The sequence below is a fragment of the Bactrocera neohumeralis genome, chromosome 3, assembly GCF_024586455.1.
Source record: "Bactrocera neohumeralis isolate Rockhampton chromosome 3, APGP_CSIRO_Bneo_wtdbg2-racon-allhic-juicebox.fasta_v2, whole genome shotgun sequence".
Classification (NCBI taxonomy): domain Eukaryota; kingdom Metazoa; phylum Arthropoda; class Insecta; order Diptera; family Tephritidae; genus Bactrocera; species Bactrocera neohumeralis.
Window position 1 is genome coordinate 15252264 of NC_065920.1, and position 24937 is coordinate 15277200.

The window sequence follows — 24937 nt, forward strand, 5'->3', positions numbered from 1 at the left end:
AAGCCCAGCACGCAGCCGAAAATAAGGCGCATAAATTTAATTGTGGTGAATTACTTAAGTGGTGGTACGGTTAGCGCTGATGACGGCAATCATGTTGTTGGCCCCGGAATGCATCGACTTGGCGACAAACCCTGCTCAAAGTTATATGTGTGTATGTGTTTGCTTAAATGTGCATATACATACAGCTGAGCTGGTATAATTCATGTATATGTGCGTGTTTTTCACCACTTTGAGATTATAACAGTTGTTATTGATGAGCAAGCATGAAAAAAGAAAGCAGTGGTGAATTTATTAATAATAAAAACATTGGTTCTGTTTACTTCTATTTTTTTTTATAAGAAAAGTGTTTTTTTTTATAAGGCAATGTAAAACTTTGTTTAATAACCAAAACGATTCCTGATTGGCCTTTCTTGTTTTCTAGTGCATCAGTTATAGTGGAGAAATATTCTTATAATCATATTTTGGAGTTAGTCACCGGTAAATTAATTAGTCTTCACTTCACTACCATCATATTCTGGCAGTTTTGTGTTATCTAGTGCTTTTTTTCTTCTTCAACTTCTAATTGTGATATAGATTTAATTGAAATGTCCATTTGGCAGGCCACATCCAGATATCCCAGAACTTCTTCCTTATCTGCAAGGCGATCGAGTGTAAGTGGTTTGAAAGTCTCTTTAATAGCAACAAATGATACTCCATCTAGTTTTATATTGAACCCTAATCGGAGAGCATAGAAACATGGATGAAAAATTGGAATGCTAAAGTGAACACTCACAAATTTATTCATTTAACATTCACTGGCAGCAGAGAAGATTGTCCACATTTATATATAAATGGCACTCTGATTCCTTAAAAATATTTAGTTAGGTAACTCGAAATGTACCTTGAGCGATGATTTATGAAATATATTATTATCTTGGTGCAAAACCTGCACTCAGTCTTGAGAATAAACTTCGTTTATACAAAAGCATTATTATCGTGTAAAATCCATAAATTATTTTTCCACAATAACTTCCGTTTTCGACGGATCTTCTCACGCAATCGCTTCAGTACGGCCAAATAGATATAGATAGATCAGATAGATCATATTGATCGTTTATCCACCTGGAATAAATTTATGATGCACCAAACTACGAAAATTGAAAAAAAAAACCTTATTTTTTGAGCGGCTTTGGTGTAGTTTTTTTGATTTCGGCTGGTTTTTTCTCTCCATCCCGATGATTGTTGACATGTTTGAATGTCAATTGTGAGATCGTAATTCGCACGGTCTAACATATCCAAAGAGACCTTTTCACGGTACACTTTTTGAAAAATATCAGCTTAATCGAGACGAGTCGAACAAGAACGCGTTGCAAACCAAAAATATCCGGCAGATTCATTCGAACTTACTCGCAAGAAATGTCAAGCTCTGTTGTTATCTTTCTAATACTTGCTGACGATTTTCATGCACCATATCCGTGACTTTTTTAATATTTTCTTCAGTTGAAGAGGTCGAAGGTCGCCCAGAACAAGGCATGCTCCTACGATCTCTCGACCTTCTTTGAAGGCTTTATACAATTCGTAGGCTTGTTTTTTAATAAAATGGAATCACCGTAAGCGTTTTCAGACATTCGCAAAGATTCCGCACACGAAATATGATAAGAAATACAAAATTTGAGACAAATCCTTTCTTCGATATTTTTTTTTTCATTTTAAAAATCGCATGCTGAGATGTACCGAACAAACGTACTCATATTTGGGGTACTTTTTAAGGACAGTCCTACCAACTTAGCATAATACATTTTTTCAATATTATTTATCCGGGGAATTTAATTACAATATCCGAGTACTTTTAATATATATGTATATTTATACTAGTTTGGTGTGCTATTGCATAATGAATAGACTTACTCTGGCGCAACATTTGCAAACCATGCAAATTTATTACCAGAATAGTGATTCAGTGCGAGCTGTACTAATTTTGTTTAGAGATGAAGCCCACATTTGGTTGGTTTAGTAAACAAAATTGTCGCATTTGGATGGATGGCAAACCATGAGCTATGGTTGAGGTGCCATTAGATCCTCACAAAGTCACGGTTTGGTATGCTTTATAGCAGAAGGAATTTCTTCAAAAATGAAGGAGTTCATATAGTAACACTTACTACGGAACGCTATAAAAACCTGATCAATGACTCAATCGTGACTTGGAGGATGGTGATATCGACGACTTTGGGTTACAAAAAGGTTTCGCGCATGCCATACATCTAATGAAATAATACATTTTTTGAAGAAACCTTTGCTGAGAATATCATCTCATGTCGCGGCTCTGTCGCAAGGCCTCCCAGATTTTATGATTTAATAATTTTTTTATGAGGATTTGTGAAGCTGCTTTTCTATGCAAAAAAACCGGATCTGTTAACGACTTGGACGAGTCTATTCGGTGCGTTTTCGCTGACATATGAGACCAATTGCTGCAACAGGTGATCAAAAATTGGCTCCCTCGACTGGAATTTATTCAAGCAAAATTTTATAATATTATGTTAATCTCTGATCTTCATAATAAAGCTGAATTTTTGCCCGTAGCATTAAATTATATGCGTTCTATTTCTCTTTGACCATATGTTTAAAAAAATACCCTTAACAAAGATAGAACAAAAAAGTGGTAATACATATGTATATATTAATATTTTTGGAGGGCTTATTATTACTCGATTAAAAATTTCAAAACTTTCAAATCTATTTTATGCAAATTAAGGTCCATGAATCCTTATTTAGATTAGTTAAGCATATAGGTTCTTAGATTCGCGTAGATTAGTGAAGCATATTTGAAAGGAGAAAAATAACTTAGATTCGCGATTCACTTTAAGCTATTTTCCATTAAAAATAAAAGTTATAAACGTACAAACAAATACAAATATTTTTAGGAAGAAGGAAATTTTCTCTTATACAGACCTCAAGTGAAACAGTTTCGAAGTATCTCCGAAGTACACTGCTCACGAATGTGAAACCACCGACAGCTCGGAGGAAATATTAAGTTAAATTGGGAGAGAAAGAGAGAGGGAGAGAGTAAAAACAGACGCAATTCACTTACTAATAGTATTACAGTGCTTTGAATTATTAGAAAATAGTTTACCAAGTATTCTTAAATTGAATTGAGAAAGCTAGTATTATAATTTATAAATAAAACTATGATTGGTAGCATAGCATTAAGTGAGCTTTAATTGTTGAAATAATAATATTTATAAGAAATAATATACGCTACAATGTTTTACAATAATTATCGAGGTACTCAATTACATATATGCACACACTATACAGTTCACACACACATACATATAATATAATGTTTTAACAGCATATTTAAAATGAAATTACAAATGAAAGTCACCAAAGCAATTTTCGCAAGAAGCGACAAACAACTGAGAAACTCCTGGAACAACGGGGAGAGAGTTGAGTGAGAGAAAGAGATTCATACGCTGCGTATGAATGCTGGGTGCGCGAGAAACGCAAACTCAAAGCTAAATAATGAAAACGTTTGCAAACTCGAAAGGCTGCTGGAGTAAGCAAAAGAGAGTGTTTCGCAAATTATAACAGTTACCCACAGCTGATTTGCAGCAAAAGTTAGGTTAAGCAGAATGCTAATGGGTGAGTGAAAGCTTTTGAGAGCGGCAGTCTGCTTAAAGGACAAATTTAATATATGCGCTCGTGTCATGTGTTGTGTAGAGCAGCTGCTTTGAGCCTGAAATCTTGCACAGCTGCCATAGACACAGGCGCGTATGCCAGTTAGACGCACACCCATGTCACGAACGTGCCACGAATGCTGCCGAAGAGAGCGTATTGAGAGTGGCATATACCAAAACTCGCCTCGATGGTTGCATTAACGCTCTAGCGTTAAGCAAGCGGACGCTAACGCTGATTTGGACTATACTGCTGTGTGTGACGTTCATACAAAACGGTAGATACGGCTTTTGGCGCACACGAGGGGGCAACGAAGGCAGGAAAAAATGAATGCATAAGCGACGGCGTGATTTGGAAACTAGTCTAACAGCGTCTTTCGTAAATGACACTACGCTGTCGCGTCGTTCGTCGTTCGCCAGAACAGCTGGGTGCTATTGAATGGAATTTGTGTTACCAAAAAAAAAAACAAAAAAAAAATCGTTTTATAGCTGACGTTGCTTATTTGCTTTATGTAATGTAATTAACAACCAAAGGCAAGCAAAGCAAGAGTGAGCGTGTTGTGGCAGGCATTATTAGGTACAAATTTGTGCAAAAACAGCAGTGATTGCCAGCTACGAGTGGAACATTCAAGTGAAATCAGCTGTGCTGTGTAACGGTGCTACAAACACGCCCAAATTGCTGCAAGTTTGACAGGGAAAAGCAGAAGTCACAATGACAAGCAAGCAGTGTGTGTGGGCAGCCAACGCTTAAAATGTGGAACCAAATAGTGCTCCTTAGCTGCTGATAATTGCTTTTCAATAGCGTGTAAAAATAGTTAAAAGTTTAGTGAAATAAAAAGCGGTGCGGTTTAAAAATAAATATTAAAAATTATAAAAAAGTGTTTGTTCAAAAATTCGTCGAAATTACGCGTGTGACGTGAGAGTTGTTCGAATCGGCATGTAAACAAATTTTGGGCGTTTAATTGTGCGTAAATGTTGCAGAAGTGTAAATGAAGCAAGCGCAAGGATTAGCTACAGCGGTTCACACACAAATTATTAACTGGTAAAAAAGAGAGAAATAAGTAATAAATAAGTGAGCAAAATTATAAAAATAACTGTAATTTGTTTCCATAGATTTGTGTGTGAGTTTCGAAAGCGGTTTAATATCATCAAAGCAAGCGCGTGGTGGAACTCTGGATTAATAAACAAGTGCAACGTTTTATGTGTTCAAAAAAGTTGTCAAAAGTTTGCAGAAAGAAATACTGATGATTTATTTCGTTTGAAAATATTGCTGCGAAAAAAGGAAGTGAAGTTAATAATACCATAGAATACCGAAAATACTTGAATCTAAAGAGAAATATGGAAACATAAAATTTCTTGAGTAAAACTGCGAACAAAACTGGAAGAGAATTCCGAAAAAGTTACAGTTTTTGAACGAAGGTAAGAGAGAATTTTTTCGCATATTTAGAATAAATTAATTTTTGAAAAAAAAAATTAAAAAATTAAAACAAAAATAAAAAAATTAAACAAAAACATAAATAAAAAATTGAAGAAAACTTAAAAAAAATTTATTTAAGTTTCTAATTTTAATTTTTTTTATTTAATTAAATAAAAACACAAACAATTTAAAAAAAATTTTAAAATTTAATTTTATTTTTTAATTTTTTTTTTTTTTAATTTTTGTTTTGATTTTTTTTTACTTTTATTAAAGTGAGGAGATTCAGAAAAACACTTTATTAAATTTTAATAAAAGTTTTAATCAAAACAAATTTCATGTTTCAAAAAATAATGTTCTAAATGTCAAAGAAAACACCGGAAGTATTTATTTAAGCCAATTTACCGCTCACATTCGAAAATCCATTACTATACGAGTATATGTATGTGTGAGGTCTTTTCGGCAACATTGGCGCCAACATCAGCCAACTTTAGTTTACTGAGCGCAATAAAGTTGATAACAACAACAATACAACACAACTAGACACATTGTTAGGCACGGAGTTATACCATACAATGCAAAAAACAACTTTTTTCTAATTTGAGTTAGTGGTTGCTAACAAAATACACACATAACCGCACTATTATACAACCTACATACATACCTACGGCACTTACATATTCTAACGTTTCCCCAAAGTCCTCACTCAAAATATCATTATAATCTGCCTAGATACCATACACCATAATTAGCATGCTAACAACATTTAATGTTTTATACACAAACACACATTTCGTATATACTCACACTACATATATACGCATGCCAACCCATCGCTTGTTCGTTTCGACCACCCAACCCGGCGCTCATGAGTTTTTATTTACATTGTCAAAACTTTCCTGGGTTTTAATGCAACTTTGACAGATATTTCAAAATTATGATTGATTTTAATTGACAGTTGCTATGGAACGTGGTCGCGCGACGTCAGCATGCTAGCCACACGTTCGTGTGTGTGGGCACGAATACGCACACGTGCGTACGGTGGGTCCGTGTGCGCGCTACGCCTTGCTATGGTAACCGAAGTTTTCATTTTCATTAGCACCCTGGGTGGCCACAGCGCTACGCTGTGCATGGCACTTCAAGACCACTTAAAGTTGCTGGAAAGTGTCAACTGTCAAACGCTGCTAATGCAACGCTGCTGTGCGCAGTGTTGTGACAGGTGAGGACGAGCGCTAATGGGTTGTGTGACGAAATGAAAATAAAAATGCTTTGGTTATCACTTAAGCGTTGCGGAAATGAACTGAGTGTGTGTGTTTGTGTGAAAGAAATTCAAGCATAAAACATTTTGCAAAAATAAAGTGTAAGAGTTTGGATTGTAGGCTTTTCTAGGAGAGATGGTAGATAAGTTGGTTCAATAACACGAAGAGGATATACCTAAGTTTGCGGTGAATTTGGTAACACGCAGAAGGAAACATTGGAAACCCTATAAAGTATATATAAAAAATGAGTGTGCAAAATTGAGTAGGCTTAGCCTCTGGTTCGTTCGTTTATCTGTATATAAAAGTGAGTCGGTTTAGCGATGTCCATTGCATATCTGTGTATCTGTCAGTTCTTGAAATATCGACCTTAAATTTTCCACCTGTCCTTTCTCCCTTATTTGCTTCTTATTTGTCGGAACCGTCGAGTTCCAATCATTAAAGCCTTACAAACTAATCCATAAAAATCATGTCTCTGTTAAAAAAACATTTTTTTTGACAAGACATCTTCACGAAATTTGGTACATATTACTCTTTAAAGTAGATATATAATATCCGAAGAAATTGTACATAACGAATAACTGTAGCATATAGCTGCCATACAAACTGATCGCTCAAAATTTGGTTCTTGTGTGAGAAACTGTTTTATTTGACGAAATATTGTGATGAAATTTAGCATGAGTATTTTTTCTAAGCTATTTATGCAACTTCTAACGAAATTGTTTAGATCGGATCATTGTAGCATATAGCTACTATACAAGCTGAACGATCGGAATCAAGTATTTGTATGCAAACATTTTTAATTTCTCGAGATATATTCACAAAATTTGGCACAGATTATTCTTTGAAGAAAAGATATAATATCCCAAGAAATTGTTCATATCCGATAACTATAGCTTATAGTCTCCATACAAATGAATATCTCAAAATCAAGCGCTTATATGGCAAACTGTTTCACCTGACAAGATATCTGCAAGAAATTTGGTACAGATTATTATTTAAGTCAACGCTATAATATATGCCATACAAACTGAAAATCGGAATCAACTTCTTGTATGAAAAACTATTTCGTTTGACGAGATATCTTCACAATATTTGGTACAGATTATTATTTAAGACAATGCTATACTCTACGCAAAAATTTTTTATATCGGATTACTATAGCATATAGCTGCCATACAAACTGATCTATCAGAATTAAGTACTTGTATTGAAATTTTTTTCATTTGACGAGATATCTTCATAAAACTTGATATAACTTATTACCCAAAGCAAGGCTAAAATCTCCGAAAAACTTGTAGAGATCGGGCAACTATATCATATAGTTGCCGTACAAACTGAGCGATCAAAATCAAATTTTTTCTCGTTGAAGCAATTTTATAAAGTTTTTTTCTTGCTTTGCTGAAAGCTTTTGAAGAATTAGTTAATTTCTTTCTGCAGTTTCGCAACTAGTAGAATTTTCCCAATATTTGCATAAATAAAATTGTTGTCAAGAAGGTACTAACAAATCAAATCAACAACAACTTTCGTCTGATGTATTAGCGGTCATGTTGAAATTAAATGTAATTAAAACTTATTTTTTATTGCAGAGCTTTTGGTTATACTACGTGTTTTTGTATTTAAGACTTTTTATTGAATTAATTATAGCGTAATTTTCATTACAAATTGAAAATGCAAATAAAGGCTGCGATTATTTATTAAAGACGCAAAAAACTGTGCAAACGCTGGCAAAAGGCAAATAATGAATTAAAACAATAAAAATTAATTAGAACACTCTGTAAATAAAATAGAATGCGAACGGATTGAATGAATTGAGCAAAGAGTGCACAAAAAGCATAAAAAGCGCACTAACACATATGCACACAAACACACACATTTATATATACATGCATATATAGAGATGCAGCGAGATAGCTGCGCACAATAACGGCAAATAAATCATGCGGTCGCGCAATAAAAAGGCTTAAAAGTTTTCAACAGCAGGCGCAGCAGCAGCAGCGAGTGGCAGGCAAAGCCAAACAAAATGACAAAATGGAAATAATTAACAAAGTGTGAAGCCAGAGCAACTTAGAAAAAGTATTTAGTGCAACAAATAGCAACAACAAAGCCAACAGCGCGGCGAAATGACAACAGCGACAGCAGCAGCAGCAGCAATGTATGGGCAACAACAGCAACAATGTATGGGAAACACACCAATATTGTATTTGCAACAACAGCGACAGCAGTGAGTGCGGCAAAAAAAGAAATCGCTGAATGCACCGACGACAGTTTGCTTTTTGCAACAGTTGCAGTTGCATTAGCCAGCGCTATTGTTGTTGCACAAGCTGACACTTTCGTTTTTGGCGCCACTTTTCTAATGAAATAGTTGAAAGCGAGAAATAATTGCAAAGCGAGCAACAAAATGCCACGCACAAACACACATGCCAACAAACTTTCCATTGAAAACAACAACAACAAGAACATGAGATAAAACGCGCTCATAAATAAAATGGCGAAAAATGCCAGCAAATACAAATACAAGTACGCTAAGTATTTAGCCAAACTAAGTGACAAATAAATATATTTTATTGGGCGAAAACGCGCGTTGCCATAAAAATCGTCGAGCGCACAATTGAAATTAATCAGACAGTTGTCTAGTTGCCATTTGTTATTGCTGCAGTTTGGCTATTTCGCTGCGACGCGCAGCTTAAAATTTATGGTCAGCGCTAATTTATGGCGCGCGCAGAAAAAATGCGTGGATATTTATGGAAAAAATGGAGTACTTTTAAAGAAAAAAAATATTGCACTTTTTATAAAAAAAAACCCGAACGTAAGTTGAAAAAATTTTAAAATTGTAGGAAAAAAATAGAAAAAATATCAGCACATTTATTGAAAAAGAATTTTAAGCCAATTTTTTCCCCGCTTGCCATTATACTGAAGCGTGAAAACAATGCGGCGTTGAGCGCAAATATTTTTGTATGCGTTGAAGCCGCGCTTAAATATGCAAAGCGGAAGAGCGTGAAATTTGCTTAACGATAAAAAATGGAAATACAAATATAATAATGTTCGTTTGAATATAAAAATGGCAAGGCATCTTGAGCACATAAGCGGTCGTGTTGATATTTTCAAAAACAAAATAAAATAATAAAAAATAAAAAAATTAAAAATAAAAAAAATAAAATGTTACTGTAAATTATTTATTAATGTTATATAAAATATATAAAAAAAAAAACTTATTTTTTTAGTTTGGTAACATTTTAATAATTGAAATAGATTTATAATTTAGTCTTACATTTTTTCACAGAAAAAAGGAATCTTCATTTCTTAATATTCCATGAAGTCATCCATTTTCTGAAAATTTTGAATTAACAAAATATTCATGAATTTACAGGGTTTTCCAATAAGAGTGATATGACTTCTTTCCAAAAATGTATTGTTAAGAAATTGTAAAGTTATTAAATTAAAATACATTAATTGTTAAGAAATTAAAAAGTCAGTTTTTTATTTAATGTGAAGAACAATGGATACATTTAAGTTCTGAATATAACATCATTCAAATGACCACCACGACTTTTTTGAAGGCACAAAATCGATAAACACAATTTTCGAGTACTTTTTCCATCAAATCAAGTTGTGTGTCATGAACAGCACGTTCTATATTGACTTGTTCTATGGCTTGAAGAGAGTCTGGTTTATTGTTAAAGCCCAATAACTTCAAATATCCGCACAAGAAGTAGTATAATGTTTTTAACTGACAACTTCTTAGAGGCCATTCAATGTCACAATTTCTTGAAATAATCGAATCTCTAAACTTTTCTCGCTATAATTTGGTTGTTGCACGTCTTGTTGAAACCAAATGTTGCTAAGATCAACTTATGCCATAAAAGTTTACTATCTTAGTTATTGACAATAACGGTGTCAGAAGCTTTATTTCGAAAGAAGTATGGATCGATGATTCTACCGGATGAAAAACCACACCAAACAGTCCATTTAGGTGAAGGTAATGATTGCTCATGAATAACTTTTGGATTTTCTTCGCACCAAAATCCACAGTTTTGCTTATTTATCGCACCAGTCAGCTGAAAGTGAGCCTCTTCGAAGAAGATGATTTTCTTAAAACAAATATTTATCGTTTTCAAGTTGTTTCAAGCAAAATTAGCGAACTGACGACGTTTACGGTAGTTTGTTGGCTTCAGTTCTTGGGTGAGAACAATTTTATATGGATGCAAGCCTAAATTATCTTAAGTAATTCGATTTTTTTTAATTATTCTTAAAATCTGTTGTGGTTTGAGATAGTGCCAATTCTTGAGAACGTCTTGGAATTGAAAAATTGTGGTCTTCAGTAACACTTGCCTGCACGGCAGCAGTATTTTAAATAGTATAACTTGAAAATTTTGTTCAGGCGTACTACTGAATACAATGAAAAAAAATGAAAAAATACAGATAATGACATATTAAAAATGGCCGAAACGATATTTAGAAATCATATCATCCTTATTGGAAAACTTGGTAATATTCAATCATGTCTTTTCTAAAAATTATTTCTTATGAAATTTCAAAGGTTTCAAAATCTGTAAAAAACAAGAATATTTTCGATTTATTTGCTTTTCAGCACCTCAAACTCTTTATGCCGTTAAATGAACTTTCAACTCTTTCACATAAGCCTACACACGATAATGTATTAAGTTTGTATGTAAGTTATTGCCTGAATGCTTTGCAAATGCGGAAGTATAAGTGTTCCAGCGCACACGAGATAGCCATGAGCTGAAAAGATATATGAGAATGTAGTCCACAGGCACATTAGTGTAGAACAGTTTTGCAAAATTTTATGTTGGAATTTTATACTTTTTTATTTTTTAATTTTTGAAAGCCCCTTTTTAAGATTTGAAATTATGGAAGTAATCAAGTGGTAAGCTTTTTTATTCCTTACAAAAATTGCCAAAATTTAGAATACAAATTTTAAATTTTATATTTTTTAGTTTAGTTTATAAAATTTTTCTGCTTTAATATTTTGAAATATTTTGTAAGCATTTTTTAATGTAAAAAAAATCTATTTTTCAATGCCTCTTTCAAACGTTTAAAAAATGTCTGCCATAGTGATGCCTACATTTAAGCCTAGCAAAACTTGGTGATTTTATACCTCAAATCGGAAAAAGGGTTCTCTATATTAAAGCGCAGCAACATTTATAGCTTTTGTCCTTCAAATCGGCAAAAGTGCTGCCACCATTTACGCTCAGCAATATTTATGTACACTGTACTTAAAATTTAAGTAACCGTAAAAGCCTGATCGAACCCAAGCTAACTGAATCATATTTTAGTTGTAAATAGCAACATAACATTCCTGATTTTTCGGACGTTTAGATTGACAGATTTATATTTCCTATGTCTTGAACAAAGTTCCGAACTATCAGAGAATTATGTTTGTAATTTTTCTTGAATATTTTGATAAAAAATTCTACTTGAGTTTCTGTTAGATTGTTCCGGATTTCTTTTGACAAAGCGACAAGATATTAAATCGGCGTAGCACGTCATATACCTTAAGGGACATTCATAGTTTGTGGAAAGTCTTAAGTCTGAAATAATCTTGATCAAAAGAGTGAGTCAAAGTAAGCAACACAAGATTTGGAACAGTCCGGAGACTCTCGCAGTTAAAAAAAAAATAGAAAAGTGTTGCCTACATTTAGGCTTTTCAAGCATATATTACTGACTTAGATTGTCAGACTTGTAATTAAATATTTTTGCATCAGTTTTTTCGAATATTTGAGTAATATCTCTTCCGCTTTTATATAAACATTTATTTAAGTAATGTGGTTTGGATTTCTGTTCGGCAGTTGCAACCCTTTTGACAAAATATTAAATCGCCGAAGAATGCCATTCAACATTAAAGAAATATGATTTATAGCATTTAAGAAAGGCGTATGCCTGCAATAATCTTGTTGAAAGGAAAAAACCCGTGTAATCAAGTTTGAGATTCAAAGTACTATAGAATTTTTTGCAGTTAAGAGACCTTCATAGCGTTTATTAAAGGCTTGTGCCTGAAATAGTCTTGGTGAAAAGAAACAACCAGTGTAGATAATTTCAAAACTCGGAAAAGTCTACAGTTTTTCGCAGTCATTAAAAAAGTTGTTCAAAGTCGTTGCCTACATTTAGGCGATTAAAGCACAAATTTAGGCTTACTTAGATTGTCAAACCTATATTTACATATGTTCGGAGAAATTTTTCAAATATTTGAGTACTAACTTTCCCGCATTTATAAGAAATCTAAATTTTTTCGTAGTCAAAAAAAACTTGTGAAACATCATTGCCTACATTTTGGCTGTTAAAGCATATATTTAGGCTTATTTTTTTATGAGTAATGAATGTTTATAACGAATTAAAAATAAATCAGTTGCTATAACTAGCAATTTAAACTGACACTATATAGCTAGTATTTTTTCTATTAAAAATTTTTTTGAAGTCTTTTGGAGTCAATCTTTATATTTTAGCAACTTTTTTTTAACTTCAGAATCATTTAAATTATTATCCAAATATTCAGCTTTGTTTCAAATTTATTGCTTTCATACTTTTTTGTTACAAAAGCAACCGTCACATCCTCATACGCAGGCAGGCAAAAGTAGCCACGTTCCAGCGAATTCGCATGTAAATTCCCATTACACATTTATGTAACCGCAAGTAGGAAGTGTGAAAACATTAATTTCAACTTTGGTTATATCAATAAAACTTTTGCAGTTCTACTCATTAATTCATTTAAATAAATTAAATTTGCCACACACACAACCCGAAAGCCGGCAAGTTAATGAGCTGGACTCACAATGACTGCACTATTCATAATTCATAAAGGAAATGTGTTTGGTGCGAAGTTAGTTTTGTGCTTTGATATATTTGCTGTGTAATGACAGTGTTGCCATTTGTTGGCGAAAAAAAGCGGCAAGCTCATTCATTGTCACGTTTTTAATAACAAAACTAAATGGCATGTGGTAATTTATTATTTAACATAAATTAGGTCTCATTAGGAGACGTGAAGATACACAAGAAATGCGAGAAAGTTAATGAGAGCACACAACTATATAAATATATATATGTATATAGTATATATGTATATAAAGAACTTTATTTAATTTTGCAAGCATATGTGTGGGTTTGAGTAACGGATCTGCATGCCTTTAATCCTGCGCGCCAGGCTAATGCTCTTAGTTTCAAGGCAAAGCGAAAGCAGCGGCATTTACATATGTAAATAGTATAAATGTACATATGTATATATGTATATATTTACATTTATATATAAGTATATATTTGCGCTTATTTGCTTTGCTGCTGAGCGGTGGTAGAATGGAGCTTTGGCGCTGCCGAACCACTCGCACCCGCCGAGCTAAAAAGCATTTCCATGATTTAATGCCACATTTGTTAGACACTTTGTCAGACATTTAGTCAAGTAGTCAGTCACTTGTGGGCAATCAGGCTGTTAGTGGGTACATGTGGTCGTCCTACGTACACATGTGTGTGTGTGTTGGTGTTTTTTATTGTGTGCCAGCGTGTTTGTTTTAATGTTTAAGGCAGCTAAAGCTAAGTGAGTGCTCGGCGTGTAGAGAAAGCTTCTATTGTTTGCTGTCAGATTTGTGCACACATGTACATTAATGTATGTGTTTGCTTATAAGCTATAAGCGCGCAAGCTTACAAATTAATGCGGCACCGAAAATAAACACCGTAAGACACTGGCGAAGAAGCGAGTGTAAAATAAATACGGTGAAACGAATAAGTGTTAATACACGTACACACACGCTTAACAAATTGTAAGCATATACATATGTTTGTGTGTTTGTGTACTACAAAAACGCCGCACAAAGGCCCCACAACCAACATGTAAGGCACTGGCACGAGCACGAGCACTCGTAACGGTGTAAACGAAGCAAAGCTAGCGCTTTAAATTATTCAGCAAATTGCTAAGCAAATAATATGATATTCTTGAGCGACTAACGAAGGCTTCAGCGCGCCAAAGAAAACATAGTGGCAAGCAATTGTTGGTGGTGGTGGCAAGTATGGTCACTGCGCGGCAACAGTTTGCAGCATATACAATGCTAAATGAATATATTTGCCACTTTATTTGCCTTTTGAGTGCTTACTAAGCTCCTCGTTAGCAAAGTAATGAATATATATGCAGTTGTCCAGTATTATGTGTCTTTGTGTGTGTGTGTGTGTGTGTGGTAAACTAACACTTACTTGTGCAGCCATTTTGCCATGAGGCAACTGAAGTGCCCTCCAGTGTCGCTGCAAATGAGTATTTGCCGCTGCATATGTCGTTTACAAACAGCTAACGGTTAAATCTCCACATTTGCTTGTTCATATTTACCACACCCGGCCACCGCCTTGTTGTGCATGCACGTACAGTTACCTGAGTTCAAGTTTTGTCTGCTTTCAAAAGCTATGCTTAGCGTGGGAACACGAGCGCTTTAACTACTATTTTCAACTGAGCACTCAGCCAGTGCATTCTCTGTAAATGCGCCGTTAGAGTGGCAAGCACGTTCGTGCATAGATTTTTAGTTCGCTTAGTTCTCTTCTTCAAATGGAGTACGTGTATCAAATGAGTAGTGTATATTTTTGAATTAAACATACTAAATGTCAACAAAAAATAGCGAATTATTATTAAAAAGGGTGAATGAGTAAGGCAGGCAACTTGAAAAATTTAAATTATTTCTATGAGAGCGCTTTTAAAACTGAAGAAGAATGTTTTACGGTTACTTTGGTTGTATCGAAGCTATAATACTCTCGACAAATGCGAAATATTTCACACAAGGAGTTGATTCCTATTTTAAGTTTGTATGGCAGCTTCGGTTTGTTATTCGTTTTTAGCAATTCTTTCGGAGATTGCAACATTGCTTTTTTTTCGCCAATAACAGCCGTCATATTCCATGGAAACAGCTCGTCAAGTGAAAAATTTTTCAGACAAGTAACTGGACAATAATAGGAACGCTACAAAAATAGACCAAAAGGGACAGCAAGCTACGCCATATTTTTTCCACTTATTTGACATTTTTTTTAAGCAAGGTTTGCCATCTCATCATGGATATCTTACAATACCAATTCCAATTTATTAAAATTTACTACCGAAATTCGGAGTCAGTGGCCTCAACTTGAAAATTTATTTGATTCTGATCGCCCAGTTTTCCAGTTTGAATGGCAACTACTGGTATATGCTATAGTGATCCGATATTGACGATTCGGACAAATTAGCAGTTTCTTGGAGAGAAATAAATTACAGATATGCAAAATTGCAGATAAATAAGTCAAAACTTAACGATGGTAGTGAAAAGTTTGAAAGTCATTATAGTCATCATATTGCCCTGGGTGACAACGAAGTTGAACAAAAGTATCGAATTTTTGTCTGAAAACATTTATTCTATAAAACCATGGGAACTGTTCAGCCCTGGGTGATCGCGAAGTTTAATAAGACAACCGAATTTTGCAGCGAACATGTTTTTTTCCTATAAAACCATGGCAACTTCTCCAGCCTGTTTGCTATAAATAGAGTGACTAAATAAAATCCACAGCGTTAACTCTAAATCACACATTCATAAGGAACGCCTACGCAACTCCAATCGCAACCGTAGGGTCATCTGCAAAAATCGTTAAAATATCAGTAAGTGCCTAGTGAGCTTTCCACTTAGCTTTTTACGAGTTGCTCATACGCCATGGCCAAGGCCTTGCTTGTCGATAGGATACGGAGCCAAATCTGGTGAACCCCGTGGTTGATCGATAGTTTTCATTGCGTTTGTAGCTTTAAATTCGGTCACAATCGTACTCTTTATGAAAAAAATTCAGCGTGATCGGGACGAGTCGAGCGAGAACGTTTTTCATATCCAAAACATGCAACAAAATCATTTGAGCGGACTCAAGAGAGATGTCGAGCTCTCTTGTCATCTCTTTTAGACTTGCCTCCCGATGTACATGTACCATATTTTTCAATATTTTCATCAGTTGAAGAGGTCATCAGAAGGAGGCATATCTTCAACGATCCCTAGTCCGTCTTTGAACTTCAAATATAAAAGTTTGCCATGCAGGAATTAATTCGGATCGCTTAGTTTCTATGGCAACTTTATATTACAGGAAAGGTTGGAAAGATCGATTTCTCAACACGGATGGACTACTTCGCATATATACTATATAAAGACAGACGTACATGGCTAAATCAACTCAGCTCCTCCTGCTGATACCTATACAGGGTATGAATATCCGTATAATATAATGCACTTGGCAATTGGAACTATCTAACTTACATATGCAATGTGCAACAACTACAACCATTGTCACGAAAAAGTTTTTTTTCCATTGCCTTCCTAGCTGTTGTTCGTGCAGGTACCGTTACAGCGTGTTTGACAACAGATATGACAATAAAGTGAAGCAAGCGTACAAAATTATGACGTAGATGTGTGGTAATGCACACACACACACACACATATAAAATATGTATATAATATGCATATGAGTGAGCGCAGGGTGAAACCCTCAACACGTCTGGCGTGAAAAATTTACATTTTTATTAGAATTTCTCGCTTTATTGTGCTTTTGTTATACAAGCGAGAATGTGTGAGAATTTCTAAAAACATAAGTACACACCAACAACCGCACGAGTGCATGTAAGTGTAGTGAGTGTGAAAGTGTAATTGTGAACATAAGCGAATGCCACATATAACCATTGTTTGTAGGTGTGTGTGTGTCTCTGTCCACCTTTCTTGTTAGTTTGCCTGCCACACCTCAACACATGAGTAGACTTGTCGGCAGCCGGACTGCTCGCAAATTGCTTGTGGTGTATGCATAAGTGTGGCTGTGTGTGTATTGGCCTGTGTCCTTGTACTTTAGTTGGGTGCACACGAGCATAAAAAGTAGCAACATAAAACGCATACACACACACTCATGCGTGTTTGTACAACATATTGTAGGCAGTGTCTACACCACTCATTGCCACTATACACCGTATTGTTGTTGTTATTTTAGTTGGCTTTCATTTCAACTTTTATGTGTAGATTTACATGCCTCGTTGAAGCCGAACAATTGGCTTGTTTTCCTGTTATCCCATTTCCTATTTGTTGTTGTGTTCGCTTACCGGTGCTCGCATGCACACACACACATACACATTTAAGCGATTAACTGTCATATATGCTGGTATTTTTTCTTCGTACCAACAACAGCATTTTTCTAGTCGGTATTCATAGAAAAATTTTTGTGACGTGGCGTCGTTGGCGTCTATTAGGCGCGTATAAAATTCGTTTGCTGTCACAAAGTGGAAAATAATTTACACTTCTGCCACTAAAATGTGAACTAAAAATGTAAATTTTCTCCGCTTGTACATAAAAAAGTATTCCCCGCTAGCAGAGCAGCTACAAAGTGGCAACAGCAAAGAGGAGACACCTTAGCGTCAGTAGATGGGCTTTGATTTTTGATAGCGCTCTGCCATAAGACAGCCTTGGGCTGTAGTTTCTGCTGCTGATGGCTCTGCTGATATGCATATGGCGCAGATATTGTCGTCAGGAGTCTCATTTATGGCCAAAAATGCGTGCGTCATCATTACTTTATCGCTGCACGCCTTTGGCGAGCAGATTACTTGCTTCCCCCTCTTGCCATTGCTCATGTGGCACGTACTTGCATTATATGTATGTGTTTGTGAGCGTCTGTGACGGATATAGCAACGGAAGCATTTTATCAGGCTAACGGAAGTTTGTACACCGTTTATGTTCCCAAAAGTATCGGCACGCACTGCTATAATGGTATATATGCATATATATGTAGAAAAATCTTGCTTATATCGCTATTTAAGCCTAGTGGTATAGTTTTTTTCTTGTTAGTGAAAAGTTAGAAGGTCAAAATGTTTTTAATCAACACCTCCCAATAATTTTTTCATTACATGGTATCGATAATAATTTATCGCTATAAAATTTTTATCGCTTTTTATAATTTAAACGACTTATTCGGATTTAAATTTTTTTTTGGCAATAACGCTGAAAGAGACTTTCTATATGTTTCAAAATAAGACCAATTTTAAACGATTCGTTCGGAATATTATAGCATTGTTTGCTTAAAAATTGCAATAACTTTTTATTATTTTTATCGATTACAAATTATCAATATTTTTAAACTCGATTAATCGAAGATTCTGTTGAATTGTTTACAAATAAATTAAAATTCATAACTTACATACATTTACAGTTACGACCCGTTTCCGTTGGAACTTAAACATAATCGGATTTATGTATAGTATATCCGTTTGACCGCCGCTCTTGGTTATAATTAGTATGTTTACTTAAAGTTTCCGATAATATACATTTTAGCTTAGCTTAGTAGTATGAAACAATTTATGGGCAGTATATTGATCCCAAGCCTCTTATTAAGACTTTGTGTACAAATATAGTAGACAGAGGCCCTGAAAAAACAAGCACGAAAATATTAAACATTTTCTGAAATCTTTTAACATAATTTAAAAAATTATACATACTCTTTTAATAAAATTTGAAAAAAAATAAAATTTCATGGTTTCCTAACCAAGTAAAATTGATTATTTTCATATCGACATAAAAAGTCGATAGTTTTTTATTTAAAAAAATCTATGAAATATGTATTAGACAAATTAGACACTATATTTCATCGTTCTGTTACCAAATAAATCGATTATTTCGATAAATAAAAAAATCGATAGCTGACGAATAACACTAGTGATGTTTTGCTCTACCGCTTGGATTGTTCGCATAGACTTCAGACTTTACATATCTCTACAGAAAAAAGTCTAAACGGTGTGATATCACACGATCTTGTTGGCCAATCGGACGGCCCGAAACGTGAAATTATCTGCTCACCGAAACGTTCTCTCAATAAATTCATTGATTGATGCGATGAGTGAGAAGTGGCGTCATCTTGTTGAAACTAAATCTCGAGGACACCACGAGCTTGAATTTCAGGTATCAAATACTCGGTAATTATGGCGCGATAACGGTCGCCATTGACGGTTATGTTCTCACCGACATCATTTTTGAAGAAATATGGACCACTAATTCCACTTACCCACAAACCACAACAAACCATTGATTTTTTCTACATGAAATGATAGCGCTTGAATCTTTTTAGGTTGCTCTTCGTACCAAATCTGGCAATTTTACTTCTTTACATACCCAATGATGCAGAAATGAGCCTCATCACTGAACAAAATTTGGCTCGAAAATGTGGGATCTTCTTGTAACTTTTCAAGAGCCCATAAAGCGAAGCGATGTCGCTTGCGAAGGTTGAGCGGCTTTAGTTCTTTCACAAGCTGTATTTTGTACGCTTTCAATTTAAGTTTTCGATGTGACTCTCCACGATCTTCGTGTACACTCTCAGCTACGTCTGCTATATTTTCTTCACTGCTGAATACTGAACATGAGTTGACACGACTCACGCTTGATTTGTCAAAGAAGTCGTAGACATTATTTCGCTCTATAATCAATATTATTCGCAACGCATGCAATATAAAGGATTTTTAGTGCATGTTTTACACCATAGTTTATATTAGCGAAGTTTAAGTAAGGATCCTTGCTTTTTTTGAAACATAGCTAACGTTCACCGAAAAAAGTGTAGCTTCCCAACGGCGAAGAATTTTACAAATTCGGCAAGTAGTTTCGGAGCCTATTCAATGCAACTAAAAGAGTAATAAAATCTTTGCGGTTTATAATATTAGTCTGGATAATAATTGAATAATTTTGTATTTTTTTTTTTTAGTTTTATATCGTTATAAAAAGATTTTGCCAGCATGGCAGCTTATATAACAAGATTTTTGTTTCCCATTAGATGGCAGTTTCATTTATTAATTTAATTATTTTAATGAAACAAAATCAAATGAGTACCGAAGGAACTGTAAAATTATATGTTGACATATCGTAAGTTTTGTTTTTAAAATGGCAGTGCTATTACGTTGCTTTACTAGCGAAAAGTTCAAATAATTGAAAATGTTTTGAAACGAAAAATGTTCAGCATTTTGGAGTGTGTCAGAAGGTGAAGTGGCGGCGCACAGCCAACTTAGTCAAGGGTGTATGCGAGTGCAAAAAAAAAAAACAAAAATAACAAACGCACACATATGTAGATTTAGGCAAAAGCAGCAACACACACATCCACGTGATGCAGCGCATAGTTTCGCCTCTTATTTTTTATGTGTGTGTAAAACTAGTTGCGTCGAATAACTGTAAAACTGCAGCGAACTAAGCGAACAGAAAGCGAAAGGTCAAACTTCACTTGAAAGTAATTAAAATCATGTCAAAATGCAAATGGAAAGCATAAACTTGAATGTTGTTCGTAAAAGTTAAAAAGTAAGAGCGAGTCAAAAAAGCAAAAAAAAAGGTTATTTTTCAGCGAAATGCTGTAAAAAGCCAAAGAAACGCAAATTGAAAACAAACGAGCGCTGCAAACAATTTAAAGTTAAATTTTCGGCTTTGCAATAAAAGCTTCCGGCTGCCACTACACGACACACGCACACAGCCACACACATATACATAAATGGAATTTCACATGAAAAGTGCGCTGGTGGTGGTGAGCAACTCATATATGTACAGCGCGCATACACATCAGTGCCACATACATATAAAGCGTTATGCGCCTATATGTATGTTGCATATACTTACAAATACTTTCAACTTTATGCTCGTACCCATTCAAAACTGGGTTTCTAGCACATACACACAGACGAGCGCAAAATTGCATGCATGCCACCATACGAGCTTACACATACAGTTAGTTAAGTAGGAAATCAGTAGCACAAAGTAAAAGTGCACAACTGACAGGCATGTGTGTAGGTATGGGTGTGTTTGTGTGCTTGTGGGGATCGCATGCCCGTGCTGGGGCGGCACTTGACGTGAGTGAGACCGAGAAATGCATGCACTCATGGACACCAAAGTGCACTCGTGTGCGTTCGCAAGCTAGCATGTTGGCCCCACACACAAGCCAGCAATCACACACACACACACAGACATAATGTGAGCATAAAATATCATATTTAAAACTTAACGGATTTATATGTAGGGCATTTTGTTGCTAAAACGGCTGGTGCACTTACCAGCTTCCTCGTCTCGGCCGCGCGGAGTGCCGGTGCGTGTGTTGTTGAGCGTCGAGGCGTTTATGCCTTGCCTTGTGCGCTTGTGGGCGTGCGCGTGTAAGTGCGTGACACACTTTTAATGTTTTCCACTTTGCAAAAGTAGTGCACCGAAGCATTACCCGGCATTACCATTACCGTTATCAATGTATTGCCCCACGCATAGCTGTTTATTTCATACTTTCCAAAGGGCCGCTCGCCAAAAGCAAAAAGCAAACTGACTCGACGGTAAGTGAAAGCGTTGTGTTCTCCTTATCGTCTGTCCGTGTGTATGTTTGCAGGCGGGGGATATCAAAACGAATTTGGTGCATATGTGTGCCTTTTTCCGCTGCTTAAATGCACATATGCGAGCGTAACCTTCAATTTATGCAAGCACATTGGGGTTAGTGTGTGTGAGTGGATGTGAGTTTATGTGTGCCAGGTAAGCATAAAGTGGCTGCGTGTTTTTAATGGAAGTACACTTGGGCGGGGCGCTAGAAGGTGAGTGCATTGAGCGCGAGTCTGCCTCCCTGTAGGTCGAGAGCTCATAACCGACGAAGAAAAAATCATAAAATTATGGGCCGAAGCTGGCATCAAATAACTAATAGGAGTATGAAAGCAAATAACTTACAAGAAAATTAACATATTTTCCTTAAAAATTTTAAAACATAATAATAAAACATATTAGAAATTCAAATCTGAGTAAGAATTAAAACCTGAGGTCTTAGTTTAAAGTTAAAAAAAGAAATAAAAGTATGAAAATTATTATTTTTTATATTGGAGTTATTATTATTGCTATTATTATTAATGACGAAGGAAAAACGTTAACTTCGACTGCAGACAAACTATAGAATGCTTCATAGATGAACGTTTTTTAAAATAAATTGCTTGTTCTTGATTTTGATCAAACAATTTATATGGCAGCTCTATGCTATATTGATCCATTTAGCACGATATATTCAGAAATTATAGCTATGACTTTGAGAAAATTCCATGCTTAATTTCATGAGCACACCTTGTCAAATAAATATCCTTTCCATACAAGCACTTGATTCCAATCGTTCAGTTTGTATGACAGCTACATGCCATTGTTGACCAATCTTTACCATTTCTTCGAAGATTACACTATTGTTTCAAGGAATAATTTTTGTGAAGTTTGTTGGAAATATTTGGTCAAATGAAAAAGTTTTCCATACAAGCACTTGATTCCAAGCGTTCAGTTTGTATGGCAGCTATATGTTATATTGGACCAACATGGGCCATTTCAACATATATGCAGCTTCTTCAAGGGATAAAGGCCTTGGAAAAATTTCAGAGCGAAATACCTAAAACTGAGGAACCAGTGCGCGTATATACAGACAGAAGAACGAACGGACAGGGCTAAATCGACCCAGCTCGTAATACAGATCATTTACATACATACATGCACAATTTATAGGGTGTTGGGTATAACAAGCTTCGTAGCAAATCCAGTATAAAAGGAACATACGTTATCATTTATGAAGCTCGCAAAAATTATTGGAAAGGTGTACACATTTCCTGAATCTGATTCCATTTTCATATTTACACATTTTTACAGAAAAAATAAAAAACATTTACTTTTGTGCCTGCGTTTACAAGCAAAGAGGCTTATAAAAATATGCAAAGCTCTTTTTACTCCGAATCATGGAGAATTATCTTCACCTTTTTGCTGAAAATCAATTTTATAGGACTAATAGGAATAAAATCACGGCTATAACGTGTTAATGTATATTTTGTAACAGGGGCATTTACAAGTTTTTTTTAGTTTTTTCGTGAGATGAGCCTTTTTGTATAAAGTTGATATGAAACTCGGTATATAAAAATATTTTGATGGAGTTATTGATCATAAGGCATACTGCAATAACACGAAGAAGATTCCATTAACGGATTTATTGGCTTAAGGGATTACACAGATTTCATCTCGCAAAAAAGGCCTCTTTTCAATAATCATTTACATAAAAAGTGAAATATTTTATTCAAACTTTTTTATTTCAAAAATACATATATATGACTTAATAATTTTGCAAAAGTTTCAAAGGAAAGTATTCAAACTTCGGTCATTAGAACACAATCTAGAGATTTTATAGAACTAAACAAGACAAAGATTATTTTTTTTGAAGCCGTGTAACCACCCAAGGCACGACAGTATGGATAGATAATGATTTTAGGTAGAAAGCGTTGGTGGCATTTTTTTTTTTAATTTATAACGGCTATCGAACTGATACATAATTGTTTTACTATTCACTGAAGAAAGTAAGTAGAAGCAAATAAAAAAATATCCAAAAATTAGCCGCTCCCTGCGGAGAAAACACTTCTAAAAATGTTCAAATTGATATCTCATAAACTGTGGTAAAAGTTCCCATATAAATATGTAGACTTAACTCGTCGCGCTGCTCATTACTATACAAGGTATATCTCAATAGTAAGTGAACTTTACATTTAAACTATAAAACATTAAAAATATGCATCCACCCCTTTTCAGCCCAGTTATGGCCATCTCAATAAAAGGAAAAAAAATGAATTTTTACAAAGGTTAAATTAAAAAGTTTTGTGTTTTACTTGAAGAGAAAACTCGCTTAGAGACAAATTGATGAAAATGTTGATGGTGATGATTCTATGGGTTGTACTCAAGTTTATACGTAGTTAACAATGATCGAGAGGATTTGAAGGACGTTCAGAAGCACGGTCGCTAGTAATCATGCTGGGTTGATGGAAAAAGTGCGCGAAATTGTTGGTATTGAGGCAAATTTTACTACGAGAATGTTGACCGCATGATTAAATAGGAGTAAAAATGCTATTTGTAAAATGTTAAAGAAAACTTGGATCGGCTTTGCTTACCAAGTATGAAATGCAGATGCAGAAAATTAGCTAGTTTTTGAGGAAAATATGGTTTTCTCTCATTAGTCATCATTTGTTAGCATCTGATATATCATATATGCTCTCTATAAAACTGATATTCCGGCTATTCAAATAATTGAGGTGGCGAAGAACACTTCTATAAAATACTAAAAAAATCTAAGCATGCTTTGATTGATCGTCCCAAACATTATTCTCAGTTAAATGGAATCTATTTTGAATAAATAATAATTGTCAAAGGAATTTTCGTCTTCTGAAAAAAATATTTTCGCATTCAAAAATAGTTTCGCTTTCAAAAAAAAATGCTTTAAATATAATTCAATTTAATTTAAAAAGTTTTTGATATTTTAAATTAAACAATAAAATGTGTTAAAAAATGTACATGTACTCGTTACTTGCGAATGTACGAAAGAACGAACGTAGCGCGCAGGATTGATGTCGATTGAAGTAAATAAGCGAAATTGATGTTGAGTGCGTTGATCCAGTTCTTTTGTTAGTTGCTGGTGTCGTGTTTGTGGTGTGTTCTTGCAAGTTCTTCTCAGATGTTGATTGTAATGTTATTCTCTGGTGTGGTGAGTTGTGCTACGGTGGGCCAGTTTTTCTCGAATAGGATGCTGTGGGAGAAGCTTAGCTTATTGTAATTGAAAGAACAAGAACAAGCAATGAAGAGTGAGCAAGT

At 34.8% G+C, this 24937-nt stretch overlaps 1 protein-coding gene across 1 annotated transcript in view; it reads left to right on the top strand.

The window, feature by feature from the left end:
* Positions 1-4037: 4037 nt before the first annotated feature.
* LOC126753869 (uncharacterized) overlaps positions 4038-24937 on the top strand; it is a 154522-nt gene continuing 133622 nt past the window's right edge. The window contains exon 1 of the mRNA XM_050465606.1: positions 4038-5072. The gene's annotated coding sequence lies outside the window, so the exon portion shown is untranslated. The remainder of the gene's footprint in view (positions 5073-24937) is intronic.